General features: G+C 45.3%; 1 pseudogene; it reads left to right on the top strand.

Annotated features, from left to right (window-relative positions):
- Positions 1–23,286, top strand: part of LOC139702904 (ubiquitin carboxyl-terminal hydrolase 31-like) — an 82,835-nt pseudogene that overhangs the window by 58,049 nt on the left and 1,500 nt on the right.

Here is a 23,286-nt window from a genome sequence, read left to right on the forward strand (position 1 = left end):
GCCTCTCCTCTTTATTAGAATAATGCAGATGTTAGTTGGGCACATGATGTCCAACATGATGCCCACTAGAGTCCACATTTCTCACAATTTCTTTACAGTATGGTGTGGCCATGTGACTAAATTTCAACCAATGGGATGATGCTAAAGTTGTTTCAAGAAAATTCTAATGTCCCTCAGACTCTGTTCTCCTTGCCTTTGGCTAGATATAGGCTCACTTGGATGATTAAGTATCCTTGGCCATGGCCATGAAGATGAGGCCAAAATTTTACCAGATTCTAGAGAACACAATAGAAAGAATCTGGGTGCCCACACAAGCTCTGGAGTTTGCTCTGATTTTCTACCCAGTCCTGAACCACACGTGAGAAAATAATACAATTCTCATGTGTTCTAAGATCTTAGCTTATTGTCCATTAGCTCCTGGAAGGAAACCTGCTTGCAATCCCTCTGCCATAACATCCCAGCTCCTAAAGGTCTTTGGTTCATTCCTCCTGCCCCCACTCATCAAAATGTGGTCCAAATCCCTTTTGGTTTTCTTTCACAAAATTGAGAGAGAATGGATGAAAAAAAATGTGAACTACAAAGAATAGTCAAAGGAATCCAAGAAATGAGGCATCAACTGATCAAGTTTATCACAGCAATGCCTCACTCCACCATGACCATGATCAGGAAAGTCTAATTGGGGGCTAGAAATTTAGAGAATATGAAATTTAAAACAACCATGACAAAGAATGGTAAAAATTTAAATGTTCTAACGTTTATATACATAGCATATGTGCCTCCAAATTGATAGAGAAAACAAAGGGCTTGGGATCTTCCCACAGGAGCTTCCAGGGGGCCTGTTGTTAACATCCCCCTCTTTGTGATTCATAGATGGAAAATCAAAGTTGGCTTGAGGGTGTGTTTCAGGGCCTCTCACATGAGGCAGCCCAAATTCCAGAGCTCCAGGCCCTACACTGGGGACTCATCCATGGACTTGCACTTTTTTATGGGCACTTGTAAAATTTCCAATTAGTACAGCTTTGTGATCACTTTATGGAGTTTCTTGTTACCCAGGATTCAGGCTGCTTCTCTCCAACCAGCATCATCGTATTTCCTGCCTTTTCTTACCTGGACTTATTGCCATGCTATTTCTTTCTTGATAAGAACAAGGAAAATTACCCCCAAGCTTTTGGAATTATTTTTCTTTATTCTGAGTTTAGTTAAGAGTGACTTGTGTCACCCTTAGGCCATTGCCAGAGTCAGGTGATGAGTCAAAGAAATAACCTGTGACCACATATGTCCCAGAATCCAGTGGGAATTTCATATTTTTAAATCTCAAAGTCTCATAATCTCTTAATTATAAATATCTTTTGCTTCCACAAGCATTAAAAAAGGAATTTTGAGGCTTCTCTTGCCTACAAAAGACTCAGATAATAATACTTAATGTCACTTTGCAGATCAGTGCCAAAAGTCACAAAAAGTGTGAGGCCAGGCAAAGTGGCCTGCAGTGATGTTCACCCTTTGTGGTCATGTCCTCAGTGCCTAGGGTATCAGGGAATCCTCAGAGTAAATTCAAGGCAGCAGGATGGAAACATTCTGGAGCATTGGAAGCTTGGGTTTAAATCCTGCTTCTGTCCACACTGACAGCAGGACCCCAGGCAATGACCCCAGCCCTCTGCCAAGAGTTGTGATTTCTCATCTTTGAAATAAGTTAACATTTCCAAATTGGTCAATGTCACTATAAGACATCTAATGCTCCACGAAGCAAGAGAGTAAATGTTTCAGGTTAGGAGATATATGATCTCAAGAATGGCCATTTTCCCATTTTAATTCAAAATCAGTGTTTTCTGACACTCATTCCTTCAAGTTCAGAGATGAACTGCTCTGTGAGGCATTATCTCCATTTTATACATAATGAAACTGAGTCTCAGAGAAAGAAGGGACATTGACTGAGATCAGATAGCTGGTGGCTTGATGTGATATTTTTCTCCAGAATGCTCACCACCCCTTCAGCCAGGCTTGGAAACCTGTTCTCTCTCTCTTTCTCTCTCTCTCTCTCTCTCTCTCTCTCTCTCTCTCTCTCTCTCTCTCTCTCTCTTTCTCACACACACACACACACACACACACACACACACACACACTCACACAAACACACACACACAAGCACACACACACACACTGCTTGGACTACAACTTCTTAGGGTTTTTCTATTCTCCTGTGATTATATGTATCATGTACACTTCTCATGTATTTCCACCCAAATATCCACTTATCTATCACCCACTAAACTCCATGAGAGACGGGGCCTCCCCACACTTTGGCATTTTTTTTTCCCCAGGTCCTAGATGCTCTTGGCCAAGCAGCCCTACCCTGGTACCCAAGTGCTTTGGATAGCCTGGAAAGCGATAGTGTCCTAAATTCACCTACCATCTCCAAATCTTTCCTGCTTCCCAGCATGACTCCAATGCAGAGCCCTTTATCCCTTACTTAACCACAACAAGATCAGAAGAACACCAGCTCCAATTTTCAATCAAAGCAAGCTTGTATTTATGTCCACTGACACTTGCCAGGACTGTCTCTCCCAAAAATCCCAGGCTAGAGACCAGTCCCCCAACTCTCCAGGAACCAGGTCTTATAACACAAAAGTTCCAAAATGGGTGTCTTGAGAATTGACAGTTCAGGATTTTTACAAGCATAAAACAAAGACAGGGAGTAGGTTAATGATCTCCATGGCTTCATATTTCAAGGTAGAGAGTCATTTCAGATCCAAACATAAGAATTTATGAGGTGTCACTGAGGTTTCAGATAGTGTTGTTATCTGGTCAGGGAAAGCCAAGAATGGGTGAGTTCAAGGCATGGGCAGGAATTATGAACAAGTTTAGAAATCACAGAAATTTATAGTAAAACAGAAATTACCTTTTCATGATTTGTGATAAGATGCCTCCCAAACTGAAGATGGAATTATGCTGGGTTCACCACTTTTGCACGTAAAGATGACTGACTAGCCCATGCACATTGGTGTTTCTTACCTACTCAACCAAAATCCAAAATAGGTGAGGATTTTAATTTTTTTTTAGTTGTAGTACACACAATAACTTTATTTTTTAATTTATTTTTATGTGGTGCTGAAGTTTGAACCTATGGCCTTGCATGTGCTAGGTGAGTGCTCTACTACTGAGCCGCAACCACAGCCCAAGAAGAAAATTTTCTTTAAAAGGTATAAATGCACAAGATTATGAAGATAAGAGAAGAGGCAACATACAACAGAAATTTCAAAACTTGAGGAAAGGTGGATGAAATGGAATGGAGAATGTTCAATCTTGCATCAGCTGCAGGGCAACCTGGGAACCAGTCTGATTTTCATTATCTGAATCTCCAAACTCTTGGAAATTGTGGCATTGGGAAGATGTGTGAGGATGAAAATATTAGACTGTAACAGAGCCCACCTGTACTCTTAACAGCTAGTAGCACATGACTTATCAGGCCCATTAATAAGTGAGCATATTTATTGGGACTCTCCAGAAAAGGATTTCACTATGTAGTATTTTCAAAATATATTTACCCACAAAATTTTTATATTTATTTCTTCCTCCTCCTCCTCCTCCTCCTCCTCCTCCTCCTCCTCCTCCTCCTCCTCCTCCTCCTCCTCCTCCTCCTCCTCCTCCTCCTCTTCTTCTTCTTCTTCTTCTTCTTCTTCTTCTTCTTCTTCTTCTTCTTCTTCTTCTTCATCTTCTTCTCCTTCTCCTTCTCCTTCTTCTTCTTACCAAAGATAACTCAGGGGCACTTGGCCACTGAGCCACATACCAAGCCCTATTATGTATTTTAATTAGAGACAGGGTCTCACTGAGTTGTTTAGTGCCATGTTTTTGCTGAGGCTTGCTTTGAACTCATTCTTCTCCTGTCTCAGCTTGTCACTGGAATTACAGGCATGCACCACCACATCATGATTTTTCTACCTTTTAACATCTTGAGGAACACAGCTTGGGATATACCATTAAAATTTGTCTGGAAATTGAGATGGGAGTATTTATCATAGTTCTTTACTCAGGTCATTTAAATCTAATAACTAAGGGAGGCATCACTTATTCATTAATAGTGGGTTTGTTAAATACCCACAATGTGTACTAGGCATGGTAGCACACCCTTGTAATCCTATCTGCTAGGGAGGCTGAGGCAGGAGGATCATAAGTTCAAAGCCAATCTCAGTAACTTGACAAGGCCCTAAGTAATTTAATGAGACCATATCTCAAAAAAAAAAAAAAAAAAAAAAAGAAGGGTTTGGAATCTGCCTTAGTGGTTAAGTGTCCCTGGGGTCAATTCTTGTTATGCAAAACAAAACAATATGAAAAAACCCTAACCAGCAAAAACAAACCACTATGTTCCAGACTATGTGTGTTCTTTAAACCAAGAACAAGATCACCCTGTTACCATGCTTAGAAAACTGACCTTCTAGTGAGAGAGTAATCAATGCCTGTCTCCATTTGGTTCTATTCACATAACAGAAGGATCTATGCCAGTCGTGTTCTTCTACAAAGCCATCTCTCTATAGATTTTTCAGGAAAAGTGCATTGTCTCCATGGGCTTTGGCTTAGTTCCTGGTCTCTGCACCTCTCCCTAGTGCTCCTCTGCCTCCACCTCCTATCTGGAGATGGTTAACAACTGATAGACTTGAACTCCAGTTTGAGGGCAAAGTCGGGTTCCCAGTCAGGCACCACTTAAGATGGAATATCATTGATTGCTAGATCATGGGTAAGCAGGCTCTTTCTGTAAAAGGCCAACTAGTAAATATTTTAGGTGCTATGGTCCAAGAGCAAAATCAAAATTATTATGAATAGATGTATGTAACAAAATAGAAAACAAATTTCTACAACTTTTTTTATATTAACTAAATTGAAAACATAAAAATGATTGAGTACTTTTTTTTATAATACAGGTAACCTAATAAGAAGAGTGGTATTATTTTTGAGGTATAACATTTTGCTTAATTAATGTTTGCATTCACCAGCTGTCTGTCCACATAAGAAACAGGCCAAAACAATTAACTTATAAAGTTCATGGACTATTGTTCTAGAGATTCCAGTTTTTTATTGCTTAGAGACTCTGGCAAGAGAAGAATATCATGTTGGGATTGCATGAAGAAGTCAAACTTCTTACCTTTTCAGCCAGGATTCAAACAAAGAGCAAGAGGCCAGAATCCCACAATTTTTTAAGACCTGCTCCCAGTGATGTAAGGATCTCCTACTAGGCCCTTTCTCTTAAAGGACTTCTTACCTTCAAATGGTTTTATACTAGAGACCAAGACTTTAACACACAGACTTTGGGTGGACAGTAAATCACTGCAGGGATCAGTGTGGGTTTTTCTATCCAGTTGCAAACTTCATCTATAAAAAATTATTCTTAGTGCATAGGCCTTACAGAAACATACAGTAGACCATGGTTTATTGACTTCTGTTGTATTAGGTTATTTTGTGTTAACCATAACACAATTATCTGAGACTGTATAATTTATAAACAATACAGGTTTATTTCACTCATGGTTAGGAAGGCTGAGAAGTTCAAGATCAAAGGGCTGCTTCTGATGAGGCCCTTCATGCTGCATTATCCCATGGCAGAAGGCAGAGAATAATAGAAATCACTCAAGTCTTACTTCTTCTTCTCATAAGGACACTGATCCAACCATGGGGGCCCCATCCTCATGACCTCATCTAACCCTAATTAACTCCCAAAGACTTCATCTCCAAATACCATCTATGTATGAATTTGGTGAAGTTTCCAAATAATGAACTTTGGATAACACTTTCAACCCCAAACTCCTTGATTCACTACCTACCTGTCTAACATAGCTCTGGCTTATCCTCATGTCACTCCACCAGACCTTTCTTCTATCTAAATCCCTACCTTCTACCTACTCCCTCATGTCTAGATTCAACTCTGGGAACACTGTTCATTTAGTATATGGACATTTGACTTTTTTTTAACAATCCAAGGACCTTCATTCTATCATGCCATGAATTCTTAGGCAACAGAGTCCAGCGACTCAAGCAATTTCCATTGATTCTCTCTCTCTCTCTCTCTCTCTCTCTCTCTCTCTCTCTCTCTCTCTCTCATCTGGGTACCAAGGTTGCACTCAGGGGTGCTTAACCACTGAACCACATCCCCAGTCTTATTTTGTATTTAATGTGGAGACAGAGTCTTACTGAATTGCTTAGCTCCTCTCCTTTTCTGAAGCTGGCTTTGAACTCAGAATCCTCATTCCTCAGCTTCCTGAGCTGCTGAGATTACAGGCACCACTGCACCCAGCTCCATTGGTTCTCACAGAAAGTGCTGTTCTCGGTGGAGCAGACAGGGGTTTCTACTAAACACAGCCCCTTTCTCTTTTGTCTTCTTATTTTTCTTATCTTTTTTTCTGCACTCATTTCAAGAAGCTTTCTCAGCTCTTAGAGGGCTTAATGGGTTCAAGATAAACATTAATTTTTTAGGCAAGAATCTTGCCTTTAATTTTCTTGTCCATGACATTATGCACAGCAGGCAGGGTAATTTTATAGACTTTTCCAGTTTTACCACAATCACATTTGTGGGTCACTCCTTTTTGAATAGTAGCCATTCCCTAATGTTTGCTATATCACCCTTCTTACAGATTTGCATATATGTGACCAAAGGAATGACTCCACACTTGCTAGAAGATCTAGAGAACATCAATAATGTTCCTCTCTTTTTTCCCTTTTTGTTCTTTATACTGAAGAATTACTGGAAGATGTTGGTTCTGGCCAAGAAAAGAAGAAAGTATATGAATCTTGTTGATCTAAAATGTTCCTACCTGCTGCAGGGGTCTGCTAATCTCATGAACTGAATCTTACCTGCTATATGTGTGTGGTCTTTGAGCTAAAAGTGTTTTTGTTTGTTTTTTAGAAACAGCTTTATTGATATATATTTCACCCATTTAAAGTGTGCAATTCTGTGGTTTTTAGTGTATTCACAGATAAATGCATTTGATAATTCCAAGGATAAACTTCACCACCTTAACCTGTAATCCCTCACTCCCTCACCCTCCCAGGCCTAAGCAAATGCAAGTCTGCCTTATGGACCCCTGAAAAATGATTGAATAATGAAAAGAAGAGATATGTACAGTGGAGCACACCTGGAGTCACAGTGACTCAGGAGGCTGAGGCAGGAGGATCATAAGTTCAAAGACCTCTTGGGTATCTTAGTGAGACCCTAATCAAAAAAAAAAAAAAAAAAAAAAAAAAACAAAACAAAAAACAGGTAGGGGGATATTTTAGAGGTAGAGCATTTTTGGGTTCCGCACTCAATACTCAATACTAGGAGAAAAAAACAAAAGAAGAATATTTTATGATGTGGGACAATTATATGAAATTCACATTTTAGTATCCACAAATAAAGTTTAATTGGAATACAGTTGTCCCATTCATTTACATGTTTGTGGCTTTCATGCTACAAGGCTAAGTTGAGTAGTTGTCCCAGAGATTCTATGGCCCATGAGCCTAAAATATTTACTAGCTAGCCCTTTGCAGAAAAAGTATTCTGACCTCTCTTTAGGCAAAGCCAAGGGTGGGGTTACAGAGAAGAAAATGGGCAGGATTTCTCCCCCAGATTAGTAGGCCCTTTAGGAGAGGTTTCTCACAGGGGAGGACAAGGAGGCTCTCGTGGGCTAGTGCTCTTAACCAGTAGTGTGGGGGGCCTTCGCTCTAATGCTCTTTCCTGCACCTCATTTAAGCAAATTTGGTTTAGTGGGTCTGAGGATGGACCCAGAGTCTGCCTTTCAATAAACACCTATAATTCAAAGGTGTGGGAGGGATCTCCAGGGCACACTGATAAGTGCTGTCCTCTGCAAATGCACCCAGACCTGTAGCTCCTCTCATGGGTTCAAGGACATTCCATTTCTGTTCTTGGAGGCAATGACCCTACAATGTGACAAATGCCACTCAGCTGTACAGTTGTGTGTGTAGTTGAGGGGAGCCCAGAAGAGGGCTGCTAGAGTGTCCTGTAGGAGCATAACCATGGGGAAGAGTGTTCTGAAGGGATCTAGTTGGTCTTCATGGTGAAGGTGCAAGAGGTGGGGACTAGACATGGCACAACCTTTCATGTCCTCAGCAGCCAGGCTATTGAAAGTGACTGCAGACTCTGATCAGTCATTGAGCACCTGGCTGGGGGCTGGTAACAGTTTTGTTCTTATTGAGGGTCCCAGATTTAAGGGTGTGGCCTACAGAGCAATGATTGTTTTTCCAGGGGAGAGGGGAATGGCATTTCTGAGGGCCAGACAGGGTCAGACTGACTCATCAGAAAAAATTCTCCTCCTCTTTCTTCTTTAGATTATATAAAATATCAAATATGCAGAAAAATAGACTGGAAAATTATACACCTATATATTTATAGCTTAGAAAAAAATAGTCAAATTTTGCCATTCCCTTAATTGTTTCTTTCAATATATCTCTCACTTTTTTAAGATTATTTATTAAGCCTGGCACAGTGATGCTTCCCTGAATCCTAGTGATTTGAAAGGCTGAGATGAGAGAATTGCAAGTTGGAGGCTTGTTAAACCATGATGCCAAGAAAAGTCCACTGACTCCAATTGAAATCAAATTAAAGCAAGCTTGTAATTCTGACCAGTCAGGGCTCTCGATCCTGAAAAATGTGAAAACAGAAGACAGTCCCACAGCTCTTTAGGAGCACAGCTTTATAACACAGTTACAAAAAGAATGGGGAATGTCTTGAGAACTTACAGATAGCAAAATTTTGACAAGTATGACACAAAGGCTAGTTAATGGTCTGCTGTCAGCACTTAGGAAGTGAATTAGATCTCAACATTGGAATTTATGAGGCACCATTAGAGCTTCAGAGAGGGTTGTTATCTGGCCAAAAAAAGCCAGGCCTGGGTGAGTTCAAGGCATGGGCAGGCATTCCAAGCAGTCATTTATAGTAAAGCTGAAATTAAATTTTATGCTTTTGTGGCAAGATGGCTCCCTATCTTAAGAGGAAATTAGACTGGGTTAATCATGCTAGCATCAATCACTTAGTGGAACCTCTCTCAGAATAAAAAAGGAAAAAGGCTGAAGATGTGCCTCCGTGGTTAAGTACTTCTAACCTAATGTCCCAGCTCCTCCCAATGTATATTAAAATTGGTGTGTGTGTGTGTGTGTGTGTGTGTGTGTGTGTGTGTTTGTGTGTACAGTTCTATGAATTTTAACACAGAATTTTTTTTAACACATTTTAGTACATGTATAATGAGGTTATGTAACAGCTTCATTACCCAAACAACTCCTGGGTCCAAGTCCTCTCCAGATATCCTGCTCCCATTGGTAACTCTTGGCAACCACTGCTTTATTCTTCACCCATATTGGGTTCTCTCTTTGGGAGTGTCATGCAAGTGGAGCAACACTGTATATCACCTTTTAAGATCAGGTCCTTACATTAAAAATAAAAATCTTGAGCTTAATCCAAGTTGTTTGTATCAGTAGCTCATTCCTTTTTATTTATTTATTTATTCTTTTACTGGGAATTGAACTCAGGGGCATTCAACCACTGAACCACATCTCCAGCCCTATTTGGTATTTTATTTAGAGACAGGGTCTCACGGAGTTGCTCAGCACCTCACTATTTCTGAGGCTGGCTTTAAATTTGCCATCCTTCTGCCTTAGCCTCCTGAGCTGCTGGGATTTTAGGCCTGCACCACTGCACCCAGCTTGATTCCTTTTTATTGCTGAATGTTATTTTGTTTTATGAATTGGTCACAGTTTTCTGTTTGTTTGTTTGTCTTTGTTTTAAGTTTCATTTGCCTCCCAGAGGAAATTTGGGTTGTTACAGCTTTTGGCAATTATTTATACAGATGAAATCAACATTTGTTTACAGGTTTTTATTTGAAGGTAAGTTTTTCTTTCTCTAAAGTAGACATCCAAGAATACTTATTAAAAACACATGGTAAACATATTCTGAAATTTATAGAAACTTGGTAAAAAAAATCTGAGGGTGTAGCTTGATGGCAGAGTACTTGCCTAATATACATAAAGCCTTGGATTGGATTGCCAGCACAGACAAAAAAAATGAATAAAAACAAAAACAAAAAAATAGCTCATGAATTTCAGGTTAGTGATTTCACAGAAAGAGGAAAGAGGGAGTCATTATTTAAGGGAAATGAGATGTTAGGAAATGATGGAGAAGTTTGCAAATAGAGAGAGATCATAGTTGTATAACATTGTGAATGCAATAAACACCATCCATTTGTTCACTTTAAAATGGTTTTTTGTAACTGGGTGTGGTGGCACATGTTTATAAACCCAGCACATCTGGAGACTGAGGCAGGAAGATTGCAAGTTCAAGGTTAGCCTAAGCAACTTAGTGAGGCCTTTAACAATTCTGCCAGATCCTGTCTGCAGAAAAAAATAAAATTGGCTGGCAATGTGGCTCAGTGGTTAAGTGCCTCTATGTTTAATCTCTGGTACCAAAAATAAAAATTAAAAAAAAAAGAAAAAGAAAAGAAGAAAAAAAAGTTAATTATGTTATATGAATTACACTTCAATAAAATAAAACCACATTATTCTAACAAGAACTGCAGATTATACTTAATGGTTATGTCTCTCAACTTTCTTTTATATAAAACAAACTCTCCTCATGCCAACCACTTTATTTTCTTGACATTGATTTTTGTTAATTAATCTTTTAAAAAATAGTGTTCAGGGTTGTGGCTCAGTGGTAGAACGCTTGCCTAGCATGCACAAGGCACTGGGTTCGATTCCCAGGCACCACATAAATAAATAAATAAACAAATAAAATAAATGTATTGCTAAATAAGTAAATAAATGACAGTGGAATGCAATACAATTCTTATTACACATATCCAGTACAATTTTTTGTATCTCTGGTTGTGTATAAAATATGTTGACACCAATTCATGTCTTCATACATGTACTTTGGATAATGATATCCATCACATTCCACAATTCCTGCTAGTCCTGTTCCCCTCTCTCTCCCTCCCACTTCTCTTGAAATTGACCTTAAAGAGAGACTGGACCAGTTTTCCTTTGGAAATTGTGCTTTGTTTTCTTTTCTTATTTAACTCTCTCCCTCTTCCTTTGACCTTGTCATCTACTTAGGTGAATCATTTTGGACAAGGACGTTTTGGGGCCATGTGGGGCACTCCATGCAGCATCTCATCAGGAAGCACCTTATGTGGGCACCCTATGACTTTTGATGCAAAGTTGATCACTAGATTATGACAAGGGAGGCCAGATCACTTTGCAGGCAATGTAATTGTTTCTCTTTGGCACAGGCCAGAAATTGGGGGTGGAACTCAAATCATGTGAACATCCAGTTTCCTAGAAGAATTCTAAATCTCTTCAACAGTGCTACCATGTAAATTAATAAATGCAACTGATAAGTAAGGTTTCAGCTCCCTGAAACCTTACTCAATAATTTGCCCAGCAGGTGTGATGGCACACATCTGTAATCCTTGTGGCTCAGAGGCTGAGGCAGGAGGATTGCAAGTTCAACACCAGCCTCAGCAACAAAGCAAGGCCCTAAGCAACTCAGTGAGACTGTGTCTCTAAACAAAATTAAAAAAAAAAATGGCTGAGGGTGTGGCTCAGTGTTTCAGGACCCTGGGTTTTATGCTTGGTACCCCAAAAAAATAAAACTTAAAATTAAAAAAAAATAATAATAATTTGCCCAAAGCACAGAGAATTGAGAATGTGAGATTCTTACTTGTACTGTTTTTCTTCTGTTTAATTTTCTTTTAGTAAGCTCCATCTGTTTACTTCACAGGGCAGACACAGTGTTCCTTTCTGAATGCAGGCAGTCCTGGAGGACCCTGCCCAAAGCATAGACCTCTGAAGGCTCCAGACACAGCATGAGACCCTGAGGGACTGACAATGGCTGGGGAGAAGGGACTCCCTCAATGGGCATGATGGTAAAATCCCCTTTCCTCCCCCATCCTTCTCTTCTAGACTTGTGAATCCAGCAAGAAAATCTGACCAGATTCTCTCTAAGAGTGGGGGAATATAAGAAAAAAGTTCTCACTTCTGTTGAGAATTAATCTGTGAACTATTTAACCAAACGTTGGCTTATTCTGTCCTTGGATAAGGTGGATCCAGCAAAAAGATGAGAAAATTGGGAGGCTATTCTTTTAAATTACATCAGAAACCGGCTTGTTTCTACTGCAGAGCTCAAAGGGTTCTGTCTGAGAAATCACATTACCATCAGCTCACTCAAAGACAAAATTGAGTGCTTTCTTCTGACTGGGAGTTCAGGTATTCACAGGGATAGACAGATGATATATAGATATAGATAGATGATATATAGATATATAGATATGTGGATATATACATACATAGATAGATAAGTAGATGGTTAGATAGATATAGATATAGATATCGACATAGATATATATATATATATATATATATATATATATATATATATATATAGATAGATAGATATAGATATAGATATAGATATAGATATAGATAAAGCAAGAGGTATTTTAAAATAAAGTGCAAACATGGCAGGCTGTCTGACCTGAGCGAGGGCTATAGCAAGGATGATTATGGAAGAAGAAATGGTTTGTTTCACCATCACACAGAAGTTTCTAATGGTTCTTCTGCAGGGACATCACCTCTTATTTTTCCAGAGACCCTGTGTGAAGACTTCCAGAGCTGTTGAGGACATCCAAGGCAATCCTTCCTGCCCCAGCCCCCACTTTGAGTACAGAATTTCTTCTTTCTTGGCAGGATGGGCCAGGAAGAATTCTAGACAGATAGGGCTGGCCAGCCAGCTTCCACTGGCAGATCAGAGTCATTACAAGGCCACCAGGCCTTGGACAGAAAAGTTGGGGTCCAGGCTTTGGATACTGCCAATGGACCCACCTTCTTTCCTGTTCCTCTTCTGATCACCAAAGATAGAAGCAGGTTCTATCTCCCTTTCCATGACACAGGTAAGCCCTCTTCCAGTCCCACCCAGGCTGCATGGGAGGTGTCATGAACACCAGAGGGAGTTGGAAGTCTTCCATGAATGCCTTCATTGACTCCAATAATAACCTCTTCTTTTTGTGCCTCAATTTCCACATGGGTCAAAGGAGCTGGATAAGATGATCTTCAAAGCCCTATCAACTCTGCACATAATAGTGTTTGTTCCTAAGATTCCCTGGATTTTTTTCTTGACATAGATTATTTTCAAGAAGCAATTTTCCCTTCTTCTCCCAGAAAAATCTTAGCCATATGTTTCTGATCTTTTCCACACCACCTTCTCTGGACTTGTCTCACTGAATCTTTGCTTTTTTTACTCAAGTCCCTGGTGGCCAGAGCTAGTAAGGTCTTGTCTGCCTGCTCCCCAGGACCCACTTATCTTATATTCCCATGGAACACCTTCCCTGGTGAGGGAAAGACAATGGTGCCCCCTCTCTTTGAGCATTGGCTCAGTCCTGGGCCCCAGGCTGGGCTCTTTCATTTGGGTTTGTTAATTCATTAAATTTTGAAAGTATCTCAGAGCCACAGAGAAGTCAGTTCAAATGAGGAAACTGAGGCTCAGAAACCATGGCTTGTGCAATCTTCGAGATTAAGAAAAGGTGAAGCTGGGAATCCAACTGCATCTGTTTGGCCCTAAAGCCAGATTTTATCTTTTGCATCATGTAACCACCTGGCTTCTTCCTGGAGGAAATTCCTGTCTCAGGGACAGGGTGGCCAAATAGCAGAGAAGGCAGAGCACAGAGTGTTGCTCTGAAGAAACAAATACATCTCAGGTCAACAGGAAAGGGAAAAGGACACACTCAAGTCTCAGAAACTGGCAATAATCCACTTGAAGCCAAGGATCCTGGCATGGGACATCACACCCAGTCTGCTCCCCACCAAGCTTTGTCAATCTGACTCTTTAGGAGGACTTTGTACCAAATTCTACAAGAGCCCAAATGGCAGAGTGCAATGTGCCCTCATTTCCATCACAGAGGAGCTGTGGGAATTTGGATAAGTTCCTCCCATGCTCAGAAACCTTGTTTTATTTTCATGAGTAATGAGTGTGAGACTCTGCACCTATCTCAACAGATTATGGTGGGCAGCAAAACTGAACAGACTTCTCTGATTCAGATGTAAAAACATACATATTATTGTCTTTCACTCATGGCACCCACACATCTCAAGCATCACCTGTAGCAATACCTGACAGACATTTTTTAATCTCTACCTGTCACCAATGTTGAACAGTCCTTTAAAGCTTCATGAGTATTTCCATACTTTCTAGTCTGTAATTCTCCCCACAGACCTCTCAGTAGGCAGAGCTGCTCCTGTCCTTGGCTGTAGTTCACAGATTTAGAAACTAAGGCCCATCATTTATGGTTCCCAGCTTGTTGAAGGGTTGACTTGGAGTTGGAGCCCTCTGTCAACATTTCTCCATCTTCTTGTCATTTGGAGAGAGCAGGCTAGTAATGACAACTCTACAGCCATCTGTGGTCCAGATGTGCCCAAGAATCTCCTCGACCCCGTGTCCCTCCACACCGGCCACGTGCCTGAGTTCAAAGCCAGCCTCAGGACTGAGCATGGAGGCTAGCACACAGGTAAGCCCTCCTGAGGCCACCAACATCCTGAGGGCTTCTGGTCTTCTTTCCTGTTTTTTTGTTCTTTTTTGGTGTGTGTACTGGGGACTGAACCCAGGGATGCTTCACCCCTAAGCCCCACCCCAGCCCTATTTTTTATTTTATTTAGAGACAGGGTTTAACTGAATTGTTCAGGGCCTCATTAAGTTTCTGAGGCTGGCCTCCAAATTTTGAACCTCCTTCCTCAGCCTCCTGAGCTGCTGGGATGACAGAATGTGCCACCATACCCAGCTCTGAGGATGCATGGATACCTGCAAATGTACCATGACCCCAACTTGAGTGGGACTCACCCCCAGAGCAGTAGCCTATATAGGCATCTTCCTCCACAGCACACTCACCAGTTTCCCTTCAGTTTCACCAGCTGGGCACAGTCCCTGGGGACATGACTGCTGGGAAACTGGCTGCAGAATTGGATGATTTGGAATTTGTTCCTCATGGTCATAGGATGCTGGCTTATTTTTGTGTCTTCAATGACATTTTGAAACCAAGGTGGTTCAGAGTTCTTTACAAACATCCAGTCATGAATTCAACTTTATTAAGGCCAATTAATCCTGGATTCATTATAAATTTGCCCAGAGGAAGTTATTATACTTTCCCCTTTGATTGGAATTTGGGCTTTAAAGATGCTTTCAGGAGTGAAATGGAAATTTCTCTTTTCTCAGAGGGGACCTACCTTGCCAGCAATTGCCATTAACCCTGTGTGTTCCTCAGTGTGTCATACACCAACCTCTGAGCAGACTGTCAGGCCTCCAGCTGAGCTCCCTGTCACATCCAGAACTGAACAGATCTGCTAATGCCACACTGAATCAAAGGTGGAGGAAGTCTGACACAGTGGCAGAATCTCATCCCAGCAGGGCACAGGTGGTGCTTGTCTGTCATCCAGGTGGCTCAGGAGGCGGAGGCAGGAGGATGGGCAAGCAAGTTGGAGGCCAGCCTCCACACCTTAGTAAGACAGTGACTCAAAATAAAAACACCAAAGAGAGCGAGGGATACAGCACAATAGTAGAGCATCCCTGGGTTCCCTCCCTAGGACCGCAATCAATGAGATAACCTGCCGCTGAATTTGGTTTACTAATACCAGATTTTTGTTTGAAATTTGGTGTGTATGTTCATGGGGATATTGACCTGGGTTTTTGTTTTGTTTTGTTTTTCTTTGTAGAATCTTTACCTGATACTGTTACCAAAATGATGCTGGCTTCATGGGAGCATATTAGAAAACATTTCTTCCTATTTATTTATTTGGTAAGAGTTTGAGATGCGTTTGGTTTCATTCTTGGTTTTGGCACCGGGGTTTGAACCCAGGGGCTCTTAACCATGGAGCTCCATCCCAAGCCTTTTTTTAAATATTTTATTAAGAGACATGGCCTCAGTGCCTGTGGTCTGCTGGCAGAGGCAGGGCAGGTGTGACTCCCAGGCCACGGAGTTCATCCTGGAGGCCGAAGAGAACATGCTCTGCTCAAGGGCAACGGGCACAAGAAGAAGGAGTTCATCTAGGACGGGACATTGCATGACCTGTACATGGCCCACGCCAAGGCCCTGGGAACCAGTGGTCAGGGCTCTGCTGTCCTCCTGGAGGCCCTCTGGGAGGCTCAGCAAAGAGCGACATGAGCTTTGGCATCTTTGTCCCAATGTCCAGATGCTGTCACAGCTGATCTCTGGGAGTTGTCTGCCCCTGGCCACCTGCCAACCTGCTGGGGGATGCTCTCCACCCCAGGCTGGGGGTTCCTGGTGGGAGCCTTCAGAGGGCCCAGACAGCCTCACGGAGGCTCCATTCTCTGCAGAGCCCGAGCCCCGAGTCCTCCAGCTCCCAGCTGGTGCTGCTCTGGGCCCCGCTGAACAGAGTCAGGTTTGCTCTTCATCCTGAAGGGGGCCTCCTCCTCCTCCCCTCCAGGAACGGGCTTTCTGCTGGGAATCTGGTTTTGCTTTTTGTCCCTGGGAGCTTTGACTGGGAGAGGCTAGAGACTCTTGGGATTGGAGTTTCTTCCTGGAGTTTTTTTTTTTTTTTTTTTTTTTTTTGTACTGAAGCTTAAACCCCAGGGGTGCTTACCCATGGAGCCCCGTCCGCAGCACTTTTTATATTTTATTTAGAGACAGGGTCTTGCTGAGTTGCTCAGGACCTCACTAAGTCTCTGAGGGTGACCTCCAACTTGTGATCCTCCTGTCTCAGCCTCCCAATTGTCAAGATTTTTAAAGACACGAGCCACCATGCACGACTCTGCTGGATTCTTACAGGACAGGGGAAACCTCAACGGAATCCCTCTGAGTTCAGGAGCCCCTCATTTTTCCCAGGGGATCTGGAGTTGAGTGACATCAGGGATCCGCAGGAGGCAGGAGGATGGGCTTTGGTAGCTGCCTTAGAAAGTCCTCCCTCCTACAGGGGGGACAAGATGTCCTGTCCATGATGGGCCAGTTGATGAAGCCAAAGAAGACAGAGATCACAGGGAGGATGCGTGGCAAACCCTGAGCCCAGAGCCGAGTTGAGGCCCTGCCTCTGACATGCTCCTGGCTCTGAGAGCCCCCCACTATGTGGCTCTGAGCACCCCCCACTATGTGGCTCTGAGTCTTCACTCCCTTAGAAGCTGTGGCCACACTGTGTGCTCTGGCCCCACTGAGGTCAGCATATGCTTTCTTTGAGGTCACGGAATGGTGCCCACTTTGACACCAGGCAGTGAGTCTCCCTTGCTCCTTTGTGGACTTATTTGTTTTTTATGCCGGTGATTGAACTTGGGGGCCCTCGACCACTGAGCCCCGTCCCAGCACTTGTATTTTTTATTTAGCGATAGGGCCTGGCTGAGTTGCTTAGGCCCTTGCTAGGCTGCTGAGGCTGGCCTCCAACTTCTGATCCTCCTGGCTCAGCCTCCCGGGCTGCTGGGATGACAGGCATGTGCCATCGTGCCCAGCTCTTCCCCAATTTTATGTCCTTCTTGGGCCCATTACCACTTTACTCCCTGAAAATGTAAGTTCAACATGAATCCACTGTTGCCTTGAGGCCTAGCAGCAGCCTAAGCTTCCTCCATAAGTGGCCAAGAGCAGATCTGTCTCTGAACTGGGTTCTGACAGCCCTGCGTCATGGCTCTGGGTGAGAACAGACCTCACATCCCTGTTCTTTGGGAACAGCTCCATGACAGGGGGTGCTAGTTTGGAAGGTGAGGGCTGGGACCTGAGGCAGGTCTGCTGTTCTGCAGGGGCTGGTGGTTCTGGGGGCCGAGGCTGAGCTGGCTCTGACCCTCCTTGCTCAGGTTTCCTGGGAAGAGGATTCTAACTGCACTTGATGGAAAGTTAATTAACCTGAGCATTGTCATGCAAGGCCACCAAAAGGGCTCCTTGACTGAGTGCAGCAGAGGAGAATTTGCATATGAAAACACATCTCTCTGGGGCTCCCAAGTGGTGTATCTTGGCATCATGCTCAGGGCTCTGTGGGGTGGCTCCTGGACACTGCACCCCACTGCTCCACAGAAGGCTTTTTGTGGAATTTTGGGGCGATGATGCCTGTTTTCTTTTTTTTTTTAGATGGGGGCACAGGGATTCAACTCAGGGGTTCTTGTACCCTGAGCCCCGTCCACAGCTCTATTCTGTATTTTATTCGGAGACAGGGCCTCAACTGAGTTGCTCAGGGCCTTACTAAGTTGCTGAGGCTGGCCTCCAATTTGTGATCTTCCTGCCTCAACCTCCCAGGCTGCTGGGGTTATATGCATGTGCCACCACACCTGGCATGATTTTTGTTTTCAAATGATGACACCAAACTTGGAATGGGTCCAGTACCCAGCCTGGGGTCAACGAGCCAGTAGGAGAATCAGGCTGCAGGGTTGGGTCTGGAGGGAATTGAGGCGGCGAGAAGAGAGCAGGTGACATTTCCCTGCGCTGGCTGGGACCCTGTCCGAGGTGGGATCAACAAGATGGTAAACAAGTACATCAACCAGGGCATGGCTGAGATGGTCCCCAGCATGCTATTCATGGAGGAGGAGCACATGCTGGACTTCAAGGGCTTCACCTCCCTGCACCGAGCTCTGGAATCTTCCATCCCCCCCATCATGATTTTTGCCTCCAACTGAGGCCACTGTGTAATCAGGTAAGTGCTGCCAGATGTCCCTGCTCCCCTGGTCTGACCCCACCCATGATGTCACAAGTCAGGATGGGACAAAGGGAGCACATGTTGCCCCTGGGAGGAGACAGTAGGGGGACTAAAGGCCACAGCTGCCCTATCCCTGATGGGGAGGATCTCCGTGAGCCTCTGAGGCTGGACATTCCTGTGGGGAGCAAAGGCCTGAGGAGGTGGGGCCACTCTGGTTACCTGAGTGTCAGCTCCCTCACAATGGCTCCCAGAGGCCAGCAGAGCCCGGTTCATCTTTAATGAGGACACTGATTGACATTGCACCTTGTCCCTTGTCATAGGTGGGAACACAGATTTGTCTCTGAATTTGTTCTCCTTAGCTCCCCATGACAGCAGCATGCATCCTGCCACATCACCTACATGGGGTGTGACTTTCATTCCTGTGGCTGGCCCTGCTGTGGGGTGTCACTGGTTGTGTTCCTATGTGGACATGAGAAAGTGAAGTCCATTCATTCCCCTGTCTCTCTCAGTCCCTCCCCTTCCTTCCCTTTGTCTTATCCAATGAAATTCTCTTCTATTTTCCTCTATTGTGAGTCAGCATCTGCATGTCAGAGAGGACACTCCACCTTTGGTTTTAGGAATTGGCTTACTTACTCAGCACAGTCCTCTCCAGCTCCATCCAGTGACCTTCAAATGCCATCATTTCATTCTTCTTTATGGCTGAGTAATATTCCACTGTGTATAGGGACCACAGTTTCTTTATCCGTCCATCTGCTGAGGGGCACCTAGTCTGGTTCTGTAGCTTGGCTACTGTGAGTTGAGCTGCTTTAAACACTGAGGAGAACGCAGGTCTCTCCAGGAACAAAACCAGTAAGGACAGTGAGACCTTCCTAGAGACATAGTGGGGCCTCTGGCCCCTGCCTGACCTCAGCTTGCCTTTGAGTATAGCTGCTCCAGGCCGTGGGGACAGGGGGTTTGGTGCAGAATGGCTTGGACACATCTTTAGCACAGTGGCTCCACATGGATACATGCTCCCCCCCATTCTGGGGAGCCCTGCTCACAGCCCCCCCCCAGTGTCCCTGGCCTGGCCAGCAGGTGTCTTCAGAGGATGCTGCTCTGTCCACCCTGAGCCCCAGAGAAAGCTCCACAGGAAGGTGGCTCTGACCCGAGAACCTGCCTGTGGGGATGGAGCCACGTGGTCTCAAGAATAGGACTCTAGTGCTTAGTCCTGGGGCTGTTGTCCAGCAGCACTGAAGGATGTGGCCGCTGCCCCCTGAGCCCAGGAGCAGGGGCTGTGACCTGGTGTCCAGGGAGCGTGCAGCCCAGAGGCAGGCTGGGCAGTGACCAGGGCTGGACTGGGACAGGAGCTGGGGCTCCTGGCAAGTTGGGGTTGGGGCGGGGGCTGAGGAGTATCTGGGACATGGGCACACTGTGGGCGACTCCTGACCTGCTGCCCTCAGGCCGCTCCCAAGGGGACCTTCCAGCTCCCTGCCCCGCAGACCCATGTCTGACCCCGGAACTCATGAGGGACAGGGGGAGAAGGGACAGTGTTGGCTGAGGGCTTCTTCTCATGGCTTCCCACATGGGCCCTGGGGGGCACTGGGACGTCTTGATGTGCTGAGAGCCTGTGGGGCTGTCCTGACTCAGGGACCTGCCCAGGCCAAAGCCAGCAAGTGTCCACCCCAGCACCACCTGGATTCAAGGCCCATCCCCCACCCAATGCATTTAGATACAGAGTCTTGCTGAGCTGCTTATTTAGCACCTTGCTTTTGCTGAGGCTGGCCTCCAGGTACGATCCTCCTGCCTCAGCCTGCCAAGCTGCTGAGATGACAGGCTTGGGCCACTGCAGCATCCAGTCTTTTTAAAAACTCTTAGGTCGTGAGTCTGGATGACAGCCTTGGCCTCCTCGTTTCCTTCTGTGTGGGGCTAAGGAGGGAGCCCAGAAGTGCCATGCCAGGCCAGCTCCAGGCCATAGGCATCAGGCCGTAGGCAGTGGTGTGGCCTAGTCCCAGTGGGAGCCTGTGGCCCAGTCCCAGGTGGGGCTTTGAACAGCCCTCTGGAGATGCAGCTCCCAGACCCTGGCAAACTCCAGTAGCACTTAGTGTGGCCACAAAATCACAAAACTGCCACCACAGTTTGTTTTAGAATGCTGCCACCCCCATCCCCGTCAGCCATCCACAGTCCCTCTGATGCTGCGCCCTGTCCATCACCAGACCTCAGGCAGCAGGAGGCTGCTTTCTGTCCCTTAGCCTTCTGTGGCTGTGTGTGGGGTGTGACTGACAGGCTTCACCCCTGTCCTCCATGCCCTTGAATCCCCCGTGGCTAAGGAGCGCCCACTGCATGGGGCCTTCACCAGCTCAGGGATCTGGGCACTCATCAGCCCAAGCCCATTGGGGGGGTTTGGCTGTGGGACTGACACTGCCGCAGACGTGTGGGGACCGCAGTTTCTTTCTTTTGGATCTGTGTGGAGGGGTGGAGCTGCTGTGTCACACGGCACCTCTGACCTTCCAAGGAACTGCCAGTAGGATGGCTTTATTGCCACACTCCTACCAGGAATGTCTGAGGGTCTTGGTTTTTCCACGTACCACTTGACATCTGTTACTGTCCACTGTATATGTCCTGGTGGGTGTGCGGTGGCCTCTAACTTGATTTGCATTTGCCAAGGGCCAGCGAGTCTGTATTTTTTGTGTTTTACTGGCTATTTTTATATCTTTGTAGAAATATATCTTTGTATCCTTGGCCCTTTTTTATTATGTTATCTTTTTATTATTGAATTGTAAGTGCTCTTTACATAGTGTGGATACTAGACCATTTCCACATGTTTGATTCATGAGTATTTTTTATTCTTTGAGTAGTCTTTTCAGTGTTGAACAGAGTCTTTGACATAAACGAGTTTTGAATTTTGATCTAAAGCTCCAGTTGATTGTGCTGGAGGTGTATGTGGCTCAGTGTAGAGTGCTTGCCCAGCATGCCTAAGGCCCTGGGTTCCACATCCAGCATCACATACACATACACAGTTTATCTGCTTTTTCTTTTGTGTTTTTGGCCTCATATTTAAGATATCATTGTCCAGCCAGGAACAATGGCGCACACCTGTAATTCCAGAGGCTGAGGAGGCTGAGGCAGGAGGATCATGAGTTGGAGGCCAACCTCAGCAAGGCCCTAAGCAACCCAGCGAGATCCTGTCTCTAAACAAAAATTAAAAAGGGCTGGATCTGTGGCTCTGTAGTGGAGTCTCCCAGCATCAAACAAAATCAACAAAGCAGGGGTTCTTTGGGGTCACCTGAGGATCAGTTTATTACCTGTCCCTGACTCTGCTTTCCTTGGGTCACCCCCTAGCTCTCTGTGGCTGTCAGTGCCCCCTTCCCAGTTCCCAGTGTCCAGTGTCTTGTCTCAGACAAGCGTAGGTGACGGGACTCCTCTTGGCCTTCACAGGGGCACCGAGGATGTCCCCTCTCTCCACCGGATCCCCCTGGACCTGCTGGACCATGGGATGACCCTCTACACTATGCTCTGCTCCCCCGCAGGAGATGAAGCAGGTGCGCCCCTGCCGCTGTCCCCCCCCCCCGCCTTCACTTTGGGCCCCTCACCACCCTGGGCAGCTCCTCTTACCCAGAGGCTCTGTCCCCTCGTCTGCAGGGTGGGTTGGTTACAGGGACATTGTCCAGTGTCCCAGAGCCTCTGTTCCCCTGGGTCTTGCCTGTTCTCACCTTTAACCCCCTTTGGTCAAGTTTGAGGGAGAGAATAAAAAACAGGGACCTGACAACAACCAGGGACTGAACCAGGGCCTTCGACTCGGAGCCCATCCCCAGCCCTGTTCTGCTTTGATTCAGAGACAGGGTCTCACTGAGCTACTCAGGGCCTCACTTTTGCTGAGACTGGCTTTGAATTCGTGATCCTCCTGCCCCAGCCTCCCAAGTGCCTGTTCTCTGAGCCCAGATGAAGGGCTTTGCTGGGGCACCTTGCAGCAGTGGTGGCCTGCATAGAGGGTCACTTCCTGGGGTGCTTGCTGGCCTGGTCACCTGGACCCCATCCTGATGGTCTTGCAGGGCCTATTCTCTTTGCAGGCCCCAGCATGCCCCGCATCCCTGGATCCCTGGCTCTGACCCTCTGGACAGCCGGTGGGTGGGCTTGGACATAGATGTCCCAGCACCTCTTGCGATAGCTGCAGGGAGGACTGGGTGTCCCTAATCCCTGCATCTCCAACCCTGTAGTGTTTTGATGGCTTTAATTGAAGCCAGGGATCCTTGAGAGTTTGTTCACGAAGCTGCCAGAGTGAACAATCCCCATGGTGGATGAGGCGCCAGGCCCAGGTGATCTTGGCCACACCACACGCCACCTCATTGCCCCGGCCCTTATCACCCAGCACCCAAGGGACCAGTGACAGGTGTCACCATGACAGATGACACGGCCCTTCTGATGCTGTGTAGGCTGCCAGATTCTGGGGACACCTTCTGATTTATTGGACTGTCATGTTCATCTCACAAATAAAAATGGCTCCTCTCGGTCCCAGGCTGTGGAAAGAGGCTGGAGCCTCAGGGACCAGTGTTCTGGGACAGAGGGGGACATTAGGTACTCTTTAGTCAGTGAGCAGGACACTGGCCGTGCAGCTGGTCCGCGTCCCCTGGAGGGTGCAGCCAACCTCCTGCTCCCCAGTCCAGC

Source organism: Marmota flaviventris, chromosome 19 (genome assembly GCF_047511675.1).
Source record: "Marmota flaviventris isolate mMarFla1 chromosome 19, mMarFla1.hap1, whole genome shotgun sequence".
Lineage (NCBI taxonomy): Eukaryota > Metazoa > Chordata > Mammalia > Rodentia > Sciuridae > Marmota > Marmota flaviventris.